This window comes from Eriocheir sinensis, chromosome 20 (genome assembly GCF_024679095.1).
Source record: "Eriocheir sinensis breed Jianghai 21 chromosome 20, ASM2467909v1, whole genome shotgun sequence".
Classification (NCBI taxonomy): domain Eukaryota; kingdom Metazoa; phylum Arthropoda; class Malacostraca; order Decapoda; family Varunidae; genus Eriocheir; species Eriocheir sinensis.
The window spans coordinates 7,308,273-7,319,613 of record NC_066528.1 but is presented as its reverse complement, the minus strand read 5'-3'; the positions used below and the strand labels follow the sequence as shown (position 1 = coordinate 7,319,613).

The window sequence follows — 11,341 nt, the reverse complement described above, 5'->3', positions numbered from 1 at the left end:
GGGGGAGGGTCGCTCTCGTGTGGCCGTGCCTGTTCCTGTCCTCGTTGTTTTGAAACAATCGCTTGTTTCCCGGAGCAAGCAACGCGGCCCCCTCCATACACGTAATTAGTGCAACATGTGTGAGCACCAAGGGTGTGCACATCCGAACAGCGTACGTGAACAAATGCAAAATGATTTTTACGCAGTATCGATGAGAAGGAAACTATTGAATACCTATAGGCTACATTTATAATTAATATTTTGAAACTATCAAATATTACAATTTCACACTTTTATCAAACAAATGATGAGTGTTAATACAGAACTCCATGCGTAGATGTAACTATAGAATCTGACATTTCAAACCCTTTCAATAACGTGGCAAATATTACTATTACATTCCTCCTGTGCGGTGATACATACATACCTACATACATACATACATTTATGCCTTTCCCAATGATGAGGACGAAATGTTCAGGTGATGTGGCTAATACCAACTGTTGGAGTCATTGATTCCTGTTTATTGTAAATGGAGTCTAATATAAATGCAAGGAAAGTAGGGATAAAAAGTTTTCTAGCGGTGGACTGAAAATTAACTTGTTTAGCAAATATAAACAAATGCAGCTTCCGTTTTATTGCTAATGTTTAACCGCAGAGAGAGAGAGAGAGAGAGAGAGAGAGAGAGAGAGAGAGAGAGAGAGAGAGAGAGAGAGAGAGAGAGAGAGAGAGAGAGAGAGAGAGAGAGAGAGAGAGAGAGAGAGAGAGAGAGAGAGAGAGAGAGAGAGAGAGAGAGAGAGAGAGAGAGAGAGAGAGAGAGAGAGAGAGAGAGAGAGAGAGAGAGAGAGAGAGAGAGAGAGAGAGAGAGAGAGAGAGAGAGAGAGAGAGAGAGAGAGAGAGAGAGAGAGAGAGAGAGAGAGAGAGAGAGAGAGAGAGAGAGAGAGAGAGAGAGAGAGAGAGAGAGAGAGAGAGAGAGAGAGAGAGAGAGAGAGAGAGAGAGAGAGAGAGAGAGAGAGAGAGAGAGAGAGAGAGAGAGAGAGAGAGAGAGAGAGAGAGAGAGAGAGAGAGAGAGAGAGAGAGAGAGAGAGAGAGAGAGAGAGAGAGAGAGAGAGAGAGAGAGAGAGAGAGAGAGAGAGAGAGAGAGAGAGAGAGAGAGAGAGAGAGAGAGAGAGAGAGAGAGAGAGAGAGAGAGAGAGAGAGAGAGAGAGAGAGAGAGAGAGAGAGATAGAGAGAGAGAGAGGGAGAGAGAGAGAGAGAGAGAGAGAGAGAGAGAGGAGAGAGAGAGAGAGAGAGAGAGAGAGAGAGAGAGAGAGAGAGAGAGAGAGAGAGAGAGAGAGAGAGAGAGAGAGAGAGAGAGAGAGAGAGAGAGAGAGAGAGAGAGAGAGAGAGAGAGAGAGAGAGAGAGAATGAGAATGAGAATGAGGGGGGATGGGTGGGGGGGGTCGCACAGAACTATATACTTACACACACTTACAAAAACGTTTAAATAAAGTAGCTGATTACATGAGGAATGTGTTCATATCTATGGTAATGAGAAAAGCACACACAAGCAAGCAGGGATTCAGAAACACCACACATACACACACACACACACACACACACACACACACACACACACATAAAAAAAAAAAACTCATTCACGCAAATTCTCGGAAAAGGGGACGAGAACAAGAGTCAGACGTTAGTGAGATCTTTTTTTTTATTATTTACTTATTTTTATTTTATCATTTTTTTTTCCGGGTGTCGAACAACTCACCCACACCTCACATTCCTAACCCTTAACTCCTCTATAAGGCACATCTCCAACACAACATATGCGCCCTTAACTCCTCTATAAGGCATACCTCCACCACAACATATGCGCCCTTAACTCATCCATACAGCATACCTCCACCACAACATATGCGCTCTTACCCCCTTCATACAGCATACCTCCACCACAACATATCTACCTATGCGCCCTTAACTCCTCCATACAGCATACCTCCACCACAACATATCTACCCCTCTCACCTCCTCGCCTAACCCATGCTTTTTTTTTCTTCTACTCTCTCGTCTTTTCTTATTATCCAGTCTGCTTCCTACATACCCCTCCAGCCTGTATTTCACCTCCCCCTCCAACACACTCACCACCTCATCAGATCACCCCAATACATTCATAAACATCCCTTCCCCTAATTATACCGTACCTCACCCCCACACTATCCTTTCCTCACATCACCCAGGCTGCTTTCTATATATCCCTCCCGCCTGTATTGCACCTCCCCCTCACACACACCACCTCATCAGATCACCCCAATACATTCATAAACATCCCTTCCCCTAATTATACCGTGCCACACCCCCACACTATCCTTTCCTCACATCACCCAGGCCGCTTTCTATATATCCCTCCCGCCTGTATTGCACCTCCCCCTCACACTCACCACCTCATCAGATCACCCCAATACATTCATAAACATCCCTTCCCCTAATTTCTACCGTAACACACCCCCACACACTATCCATTCCTCGCATCATCCCATCTGCGTCCTACATACCCCTCCAGCCTGTATTTCACCTCCCTCCCCCCCCCACACACACCACCTCATCAGATCACCCCAATGCATTCATCAACATACCTTCGCCTTATCCCTGTCTCCCTCCCGCCCCGTCCCCTCCCACGCACGAGCACCTCGAACGCTGAATGGTATAAAATCCAATGAGGGAAGTTATTTTTATTTGGATTTGAATGCGTACACCACCGCCATTATACCTCCATGCATAATATAAGTGGTGGCAGTAGTGGCGGTGGTGGTGGTAGTGGTACTAGTGGTATTATTATCATTATTATTATTATCATTATTATTATTATTATTATTATTAGTAGTAGTAGTAGTAGTAGTAGTAGTAGTAGTAGTAGTAGTAGTAGTAGTAGTAGTAGTAGTAGTAGTAGTAGTAGTAGTAGTAGTAGTATTGGAAGAAGAAGAAGATATTGATAATAATAATAAAATCCCACTAACAGGGATTACAGGACTTCAGGTTAGACGCTACAGAACGCTTAAACTCTCACCTTGCTGTCATTTTTGAATTGGACAGAAGGAACTATAATTTTTTTCTATGCCCTCTCTGACCTCAACTCTTAGAAGGCTTATGGACCTCCTATTGTTCTTAAAAACTGTGCTTCCGTGCTGATACCCTGTCTGGTCAAACTCTTTCGTCTCTGCCTATCAATATCTACCTTTCTTTCCTGCTGGAAGTACGTCTTCATACAGCCTGTGCCTAAGATGGGCAATAATAATGATGATGATAATAATAATAATAATAATAATAATAATAATAATAATAATAATAATAATAATAATAATAATAATAATAATAATAATAATAATAACAATAATAATATCGAGGTTGACGCAGTTGTCTCGGAAAGAGGAGTTGCTACATACCCCTGCACCCACTCGTCCCGCTCTCTGCTATCTTGTCACACTTACCTGTAAAGGAAGAAAAACAGGTTAATTATCACCAGGGAATCTCTCTCTCTCTCTCTCTCTCTCTCTCTCTCTCTCTCTCTCTCTCTCTCTCTCTTTAACTTTTGCTTTAAACTTGTCAATGTCAACGAGAAAAAAAATATCAGCTGGAAGTACACTGCACATGGTAATTCCAATATGTATCTTCTTTGCTTTGACAGAATTTTAGCTGTGTTCATATAATGGGGTCACTTTTTCGAGGTTGTGGCTTGAGGTTTAGGACCAAATCCCCTTCTTGATGTCACGCGGCAGCACTGGGGTTCGAACCGCCTCGCCCTGGCTCTTCACTTCCAGGGCTTTACGCTTTAGACCTTCACGCCCCATTCTACCAACATACTAACGTTTTTAAATTTGATTTCACCGCGAACGAGAACAATTAACAGAAAATTCAAGTTGTAAGTGACAAAAGTAAGTGGAGGTAGCATCGTCACAGACGCCATGTTTTACTAAGAGAACCGCGCGAAATTCAAATTGATAGTGATACTTTTTTTCCCGTTAAAGGTATGGTCAAGATTTCGAAGAAGTTATAGGTTTACCCTTTTCTGTTAAAGGAAGAAGCATACAAATTGAAACTTACCAAAATAAACGCTTCATTCTCACAATACATAGAAATAGGGATACATGAGCACTTCATCCCCCACATGACGATGAGGATGCATTTCCGTGACAGGTTGGCCTTCTGGTAAATTTGAGAAGCAGTTTTCTTAATGTGATTATCAAAGGTCACCTTCGAATTTAATGTTACCCCAAGTAACTTCAAAGTTACAAGAATGGATTACTTGGTTGTCAATTAAGATATCAAGACGTGGTGCATCGGCGGTCCTTGACCCAACAAAATTATACAACTGGTCTAGACAGACTTTACTTTCATGCCCCAGCGGTGACACCAAGAGAAACCAAATCAAGATCCGCATTCAATTTAGTGGCCTCAAGATACCTAATTTGAGGATGAGGAATAAGGGGTATAGACTGATAAGGAAGTATCATCGGCACAAGCCATAAAGCGAGAGGAAATGCCATGCCACATATCACTAGTACATAGGAAAAGAAAAAAACGAGGCGGACCGAGAACACTGCCCTGAGGAACACCAGGCGTGACATGAGTAAAGCTACAAAAATATCCACCACTGGCAACGCGTTGGCGCCTGTCCGATAAAATATTGTTAAAGGAGCCATTTATAACTACTGATAAAAGTTTGTTTGGTGCACTCCCACTGCTACAGCCTTCCCGACTTTGTTTCCTCCTTCATTATTATGGTTAAAATCAGTCTCAATATTATCTTCGGGCGACCCCAATCCCGTGCATTAAATAAGACGGGCTGCGACCCTACTGATCAAATTGGTAACATTTTATTATAAATATTTGCATTGTATACTAGAAGACGAAAAATAAACCTCCAATCTATGCCCCCTAATGACTTCAGTGGTTAACTTGACTATATATGAAACAATAAAAATGATAATACAAAAAAATAGGAGCTTGTATTCAGGAGCACACCTACATGTTCAGTAGGAGGGATTTGCAAACTACTGAGAAAGCTTGGCGAGCGTGCTGAGTGAATCGAACAGGGGGTTCAGGGGGGAAGGGGACTGTCGACTAAACCCATGGATTTTTATTTTTTTTCAATCTAACCAACTGCACATCGTAATTAGTGGCAAGTTGAGGGAACAATGAGAGGAACGAGAATTATAGCGGTGGTGGAAGTTGCCGTGAGGTGTGGTGTGGTTCAAGGTGACCTGATTTCGAGGGACTTTCAGGCAACCATGAACCACCCAATGGCTGCTCAGCTGATAGAAGCTTTACAAAAGTATGTGAATCAACATAACAGTGGCTCCAAATTTGTCGAGATGCTTCTGAATCAAAACTAGCGATTCATTTTTGCATATAAAGATGAATGTTCGTTTATACGATCAAGGGAGAGACGTGATTATCTAACACACAGACCTGATTATCCAACACATTATCTTTTACTAATAGATACTTTTAAAGATTTGACATAAATAATATTTCTTGATATTTCAAATTTCAAAAGATTATAATCTGCATGTGCCTCGCGCCTCCCCCTCCAACAAAAGAGTTCAGTGACCAAACTCCGCGCCTCAACCTCCGGGATGGGAACCACTGAATTAAACTTTCAAGAGGGGAACATGGAAACTCCTCTAACCAAAATAAATTATCCTTTCGGAATCACATGTTTTCTTTTATAATAAAGGAGAACCATGTTGAGGACTATTTTCTGTTACTAATGACCAAGTTATGGACGGTATTGTTTTCGTTGGTGTTTAGCCCTTGGCCTGCCTCCTGCACCGTATAGAAGTCGAAAGGATAATGGACAGTCTCTCTCTCTCTCTCTCTCTCTCTCTCTCTCTCTCTCTCTCTCTCTCTCTCTCTCTCTCTCTCTCTCTCTCTCTCTCTCTCTCTCTCTCTCTTTCAGACCCATTTACTGCACGTTTCATTAAAGAAAAGAAGGAAGTGGAAAGAAAGGAAGAAAATAAAGGAAAGAGGAACAAATAGAGAAAAAGAAAAAGGAAGGTGGGGAGGAAGGGAATGTTTGAGGACGAGTCAGCATGAGTGTGGGGGGGAGAGGGGGGGATATATAGATAGAAACAGAGAGCAACATAGAAAGAAAGAAAAAGATAAGTCCCTTCGCAGTAAGGTATATAACCCGGGCAGTGGGCGTCGAACGTAACGCATACGAGGAGGGCGGTGGAGACTAGAGTACCATGCACGGTGGGGCGGGGAGGAGGTGAAGGGAGGCAGCTCAGACAGGAAGGAGAGTGGATGTATGGGAGCTAAGTAGAAGGAAAGGAGAACAGGGACAGTGTATTGGATAGAGGGGTTAAGCAAAGTAGACAGACGGAGATAAGGATGGAATGAAACAGTGGATGATGTTAGTGGGGGGGCAACTCAGACAGGAAGGAGAGTTGATGTATGGGAGCTAATCAGATGGAAAGGAGAATAAGGAGAGTGTATTGGATAGAGGGGTTAAGCAAAGTAGACAGACGAAGATAAGGATGGAATGAAACAGTGGATGATGTTAGTGGGGAGGCAACTCAGACAGGAAGGAGAGTGGATGTATGGGAGCTAATCAGATGGAAAGGAGAATAAGGAGAGTGTATTGAATGGAGGGGTTAAGCAAAGTAGACAGACGGAGATAAGGAAGGAATGAAACAGTGGATGATGTTAGTGGGGAGGCAGCTCAGACAGGAAGGAGACTGGATGTATGGGAGCTAAGTAGAAGGAAAGGCGAATAGGGACAGTGTATTGGATAGAGGGGTTAAGCAAAGTAGACAGACGGAGATAAGGAAGGAATGAAACGGTGGATGGTATTAGTGGGGAGGCAGCTCAGACAGGAGACGGATGAGATAGATAGGAGAGATGGAGAATGGACACAGTATACAGCATAAAGATGTCGAAGGAAGGGGAATAATGAAGCTAAAGATGGAATGGACCAGTGGAGGGTGTTAGCTCGGTATTATAAGACACTTTCGTTTCTCACATCAGCTATTTCTAAAGGTCAAAGAGGGGGTCAGCCGGGTTCTAAATGAGTGTTTCTTGAGGTTCACGGTACAGAAGAAGGGTCACTCTACTACCAGGGTCATAAAACTACTACTGGAAATGCCCACAACTCCCACGAAAGCCTTCTCAAATATGTGTTCTTGGGCGGCGAAATGTCTTGTAATACGACCCTTAGTGTTCAGGGAGACAGACGACGATATACCAAGGTCCATATCCTTAACCCGATAGCTGCAGGGGTGATGTTTCTTAGGTTGGGTAAGATTAGGTTAGGTTAAAGGTCCCTCTAAGGAAAATAATGAGAAAGAATCATCACTCACGCAAACCATTTCATAATATATATCAACGCATGTGTGATCAGTTTATGCATCATCTATTCTGGGAGGTTTATATAATGACAGAAATTTGGCCCATCGCTGGTACACGGTAAAGCCGCAAATTTGGCCCGTCGCTGCTACCGGGTTAAACGTATCGGGCTCCCATTACCCCTATTTTCCAAGGTTTTCGTAGGAGTTTTGGGCATTTTAAGAGGTAGTTTTACGGCCTTGGTTGTAGTTGGACCTTTCTGCTGTATCATGAGCCTCAAAAAAACACTCATTAGAACCCAAGTGATCTCCTGTTTGACCTTTAGCTGACGTAAGACATGAAAACGTCTAACAATACCAACCCAAGTGTAAAGGATGGAGAGGTTATATGAATGGTGGAGATACGAGATGGAAGGGGAGGAATTGAAGGGAAACAATGTAGAGGAAGGGAGAGAGGCATACATAAAGGAGAGGTGGAAAGAAAGGAAGAGAGCGAGCGACTGATGGAGAAGAGAGGGAGGGAGGCCGTGGTGAAGGGGTAGAGAAGAGGCATAGATGAAGGAGAGAGAGGCTGTGGGAAAAGTGAAGAGGGAGATATAGCAGATGGAGATATGAAAAAGTGGATGACGGAACAAGTTGGAAAGTTTCATTTAGTCGGCGCAACATCTGTGGTCATATGCCGGAAAGAGACAGGAGGGGAAGGAATTATAGGAGAAGAGAACAGATCCCAGGAGACGGGACACAACCCCCGATTAATACCTGGTACACATTCACTGCGTAGGGTATCGGAAAAGCCGCCCAAATTTTTCCACTCCGCCCGGGATGACGGAGAAGTGTTAGAAGCGGAAAGTGAGAAGGAAGGTCGTGGGGAGGATAATAAAAGGAAAGAAGGCTACGGGGAGGATGAAAGGAAATGGAAGGAAGAAATTTAGAGGGAGGGTATGTGGGAGAGGGGGACTGTGCCGTCTGAAAGGGCTGCCAGTAACACCCACATATATAGGTCACGAGTCATAATATGGACGGAGGTGCCTGGGGAGGAAAGTGTGGGGAGGGAAGGGACTGATTGATTGATTGATTGATTGAGGTGTTCCATCGCGGTGCCACAACTGCCTTGGTTATAATATGGCGTCATGGGAAGGAGGGAAGGAAGATGATGGAAAGAGAAGGTAAATATGGAGAAAGAGAGGCGTTGGGAAGGGGAAGGAAGGAAGATAAATGGGAGGGAGGAAAGTGTGAAAGAAGGTAGAGAAGGAAAGGTAAATGGAAAGGAGGAATGAAAGTGAAGAGTAGGAAACCAAGTGGGGAGGAACGGAAACAACGGAATGGAAAAATAGTGTGAAGAAAAAAAAGGGAAAAAAATAGCCGATTAATGCAAAATTACTATCTCTACGTTAAAAGGTTAACACCCACCATGATCAGATATAAGTTATTGTATCTCTCTCTCTCTCTCTCTCTCTCTCTCTCTCTCTCTCTCTCTCTCTCTCTCTCTCACACACACACACACACACTACCGCTTATCAGACACTTGACACCAATCACTCACACGTCATCAAGACACCCACGCTCACAAGACCACCCATCTCTATGCCCCCTGGACACACTCAGGTCACGCTTCCTATATACCTTCATCCAGGATTTAGTGAGTCAACAGCAACGCAATGCTGGAAGAACGTCTGGCGACGAAAAATACATTTTTTTTTTTTTAACATACGATTCAAGCCTCACTTCTAAACACCAGACACGCAGTTCTCAGTACTGACACCAAGCTTCAAAAGCAATGGTGTCGTTAGGTCTGGACATTGGGGGCTATAGCTCCATTGTTTTATGAGTAGCCCCAGATCTCCAATAGCTTAGTTTTTACATAAATAACAAGTGTTAGCAGCGCAAAAACAGTGCTAGATCGGCGGCGCATGACCCTTCAACAAATCCCCAACAATTTATATTATTCAACTAGGGGTCTAAAATGGAAAATGCTGAAAAGTGAAGATGGCGCCACTATAAACACTTGCCTGCGCCACAACGGGCTGGGGCCAACCATCAGGCCCTACTATGAAGGCCTACCGGCGCCACAGGCCTAGACGTAAAAAAAAAAGCTGACTTTGTTTATAATGCCGTGTTGTAGGGTTCATCAGGGCTAACAAGTGTTATTATATACAATGTCATGTCTACAATGCATGGGTAGGCCAGGAAAACAACTTGAAGAGAACAACAACAGGAAGATGGAGAATCTGTAGATCGGCGTCTGAGACACCGATAAAAATAGCCTCTCCTGGTGGCAATAAAAAAAATCTTAGTTAACAGAGCCGTACCCAGAACTGTAAAAAGGGGGAGGGGAGGTCTTTTTCCACTAAATGTGGACCTTGGTAGCCACTTTAAGAGGGTCGAGTGGCGAGCAACGCTAGCCATATCAGCTGGAGGGGTCGGGGTTTTGAAAAATTGACATTTCTGGGTGCATTTTCTGCTGTTTATTCAGCTATATATAGGCAATTAATGGAATAAGTATGGCAAGAAGAATCCTCAATATCCTACCAAAATTATATCTAACTTACAGACTTGACTTTCTCAGAAAGAACCTTTTAGAAGATGAGGGGGGGGGGGGTCCGACCCCACTGACCCCCCCTGGCTACGACCCTGTTAGTACTGTAATAATTGAAAGACCCAGTACGGGAAACAGAAAGTTTGATCCCATTCGGTTCACGTCCCTATCACATGTTCACGGCCACTTGCCACACCAGTGAAAATCATAAGTTTATTGGTCTGGGCAAAGTCCCCCTATGTTTCAAGATCCTAAATATGCCCCTGATGGGGAGTAAGCATAATGCTGATCGTAAACCAGAACTGAGGTAAGAAATGTCTATAAAAACACAGCATTATGGTGCAATGGATGCTTACTCTTTACGGACGTCAGCATGTTTGTGTGCTAGGCAGTGTTGGGCAGGGAAAATTTGAAGGTCAGACCCTATATTTAGCTTGGTTCGACATTTCGTTCTCACGGTCAACAAATGCGGCAAAATAAGGCACTCATACCTCAGTGGTGAAGCAGATTATCCTTCGAAGCAAAGCACGCGAAGATTTTTCAAACTTTTATACTGACCTCTTCCAATTCATTAAGTACTAATTGCAGACAGTGTAGAGGGCTATTATATAAATTATCTCCATCAATACCTCTTCCCTCCAGGTACATTTTCCCCTTCAGGCATTCCTCCCTACCCCCGTTCTTATTTATCAATCGCCAATTTTGAAAGCAACTTACCCAAACCAACTAATGAAAAAACCTAGATAGCAACCTAGCCCCACCAAATTAGGAACAAATCTCGTCGGTTTCGTCATCACAACAGTGCAAGGTGGAAAAAATGTCCACAAGGTAATACTCGTATGTCTCAAGAGGATTAAGCAGAAGGGAGGAATCTGTCAGGGGGTAAAAATAACAGGGATGAATATGCCGAGGGGGGAACATGACAGTGCCCCACCTGCAGTAGTCTTCCTGTGTAGCAGTCACCGCTCAAATTCCGTGTTCCTTCCCCTCAGTGACAATAAGAAAATGGGGCGTTGCAGCATAGACTATGTTCATTTTTACTTTGTGTCAATGTTTTCGTTCGTGCTCCTGTCTCGCTGTTTCTTGTGCGTCTAATTGTTATCTCGTGTTACTTGTTTATCTTCTACTGTCCGTCCATGTCCTCTTGTCGTCCATTCGTACACATTGTTCTACACATACACCCACACTTAAATGTTAACCTACACAAACAACAATCACACAAACGCATACACAAACAAACACCTATCCTATGTGTTGTCCTTGTCGTAATGACCTTTGTGATTTTTGTCCAATAAAGTAACCCTGGCGGATATGACTTTCTCTATCCGTGAACCGATTAGCACTTAGAACACTCGCTACCACCAACACCTGCATGCTCTCGTGGGTAGGCGGCGGGCCCGTCTCATAACATGTGCCAGAATTAACTTTGTTCCTCGAATACAAGCTCTCCCTCTACCATGCGACTTCCGTTTCGCCTTCTTTTGTTTCGTCATAG

General features: G+C 43.6%; 1 protein-coding gene across 5 annotated transcripts in view; it reads right to left on the bottom strand.

The window, feature by feature from the left end:
• The window catches only part of LOC127001135 (tyrosine-protein phosphatase non-receptor type 9-like), a 150,172-nt gene that overhangs the window by 117,632 nt on the left and 21,199 nt on the right, over nucleotides 1–11,341 (bottom strand). The window lies entirely within an intron of this gene.